At 48.3% G+C, this 2,000-nt stretch overlaps 1 non-coding gene across 1 annotated transcript; it reads left to right on the forward strand.

The window, feature by feature from the left end:
• Positions 1-300: 300 nt before the first annotated feature.
• Positions 301-374, forward strand: Trnas-gga (transfer RNA serine (anticodon GGA)). The gene has a single exon. It is a non-coding gene; the product is annotated as a tRNA-Ser (tRNA).
• The last annotated feature ends 1,626 nt before the right edge of the window (positions 375-2,000 follow it).

A 2,000-nucleotide genomic window follows, 5' to 3' on the forward strand; every position in this document is an offset into this window, starting at 1 on the left:
AAAGGCGTGCAACCCGAACTACGGTAGAGCAAGGTACCTTGCAAGTCAGTTATGCGGAATCCCGCAAGGTGGATGAAGGGTTAAGAAAGGGAAAATAGACAGCCACCCATTTGTAGCACGAAGAAACAAGGAAATCCGTATGGATTTCCTTGTGGCTTCGTGCTACAAACGGGTGGTTGTCTATTTTCCCTTTCTTAACCCTTCCGCCACCTTGCGGGATTCCGCAGAACTGATTTGCAATATGTGTCCAGTTGCTTCGAGTTGTCGATGAATTCGCCCTCGCGCTGCCAATTGCTAGCTTCCTGGTTAGCTCAATTGGTAGAGCGACCGCCCCGGAAAGGCGTTGGTCCCGGGTTCGATCCCCGGACCAGGACGAATTTTTCGGCTGAAGGGTTAAGAAAGGGAAAATAGACAGCCACCCATTTGTAGCACGAAGCCACAAGGAAATCCGTATGGATTTCCTTATGACTTCGTGCTACAAATGGGTGGCTGTCTATTTTCCCTTCGTTAGCAAGGTACCCGATTTGCATTCCCTGAATTCGGTTAGGCGACTTGTAGCGAAGCTATAGTGTTCACTATTCTGGTGGGATAGGCGCTCAGAAGATACTTCTTGCAAGTTCCTGCCCTGATTCGGAGAAGTGATGAGCGGTGTTCGTTTTCTAGCCGCTCGTACATCACGCACATCGACATGGCATTCTTCAGCTTTGTCCCTAGCACTTCCCTAGCAATCACCGTTCGCAAACAATCACGGACGGAATACGGAGAAAGCGAGCACAGAGAAACGCGCAACGCGTCGCAAGCGGCTACTCCTGGCACGTCTGAGATCGCTGCGGCAGGTGCGTCGCCTCCGCGATTAGCTTAGGCAACGTGCCATGGAGGGCAACGATGCGTTGCCGTATTCGATCCCGGGGGCCACGGCAAGTGAAGCAAAATGGAACAGCCGCGCCGTAACTTCACGCGTCGGCCGCATGTGCCGGCATGCGAGCGGAGCTACGAAACTGTACTGGTCCTAAAAAAGTAGGGCAGACTATTGTCAGTTTTGCGTCCAATAGTTTGTTCTGAGCAAGTATGAGGAAATAGAATAGACGCGTGGGCGTTATTGCAATCATGAATAAATGATAAAAATATGAGGTTATCCGTGTTGTCAAACAATATATATCATCGATGAAGCGTTATTAGTACGACGGTTTCAGTGAACTCCTTGCCAGAAAAGTCATGCTCGAGTACGCCCATGAAATATCAGCATAACTATGATCGATGAGTGTGCCTATCAAGATGCCATTAACATTAAGGTCATTATTGCGGTTAAAATTGGAGCTGTTAAATCCTAAGTCTAACTTTAAAACTGCCATCAAAGTGGAGCTGTCAACAACTTTATCGCATACAGAATCGTAAGAGAGAAAAACTGCCCGCATTCCACCTGCGTGTGACATGTTGGTACATGGGGATGCTACGTCCAAGCTAATCTCACGGACGACAGAAAGGTCAACAATGTCGGACAAAAAGTGGGATAGTTTCTTTCATATGAAATAAAAAAGAAGACGGAAATTGTTTATGTAGTGTGCCTACACAGTGGATAAACCAGTAGTAAACACAGTAAAAAATGTTGCAGTGGCTTAGCTCGGCTATGCCAGGATAACGTAGCGTTAGCAAAGGTTCAGCTGATTATTTTTAGCTTTCCTGATTGTCTAGGATTAGCTTGATTATCATGCTTACTACTGCTCTAATGACACAGACACGGTATACGTGTTTTCTAGCACATGTATATTTATTTTGCCAGGCAACTGCTTCGGGATCCGATGAGTTAAGCTTCTCCTCTCTTCTGCGCCGTTGAGCAGCATTTGCGCGCTCCCTCTCCATGGCTAAACCACACTGGCAAACGCCAGTCAGAGGCCCTATCAAGCGGCTCCAGCGCAGTGTCAGACGGCGACTGCACAGCGAAGGCGAATAGCTGAGCTCGCGCCGGCGCCAATACATCTGCCACGGCTACGACGTCACTC

This window comes from Rhipicephalus sanguineus, chromosome 4, assembly GCF_013339695.2.
Source record: "Rhipicephalus sanguineus isolate Rsan-2018 chromosome 4, BIME_Rsan_1.4, whole genome shotgun sequence".
Classification (NCBI taxonomy): domain Eukaryota; kingdom Metazoa; phylum Arthropoda; class Arachnida; order Ixodida; family Ixodidae; genus Rhipicephalus; species Rhipicephalus sanguineus.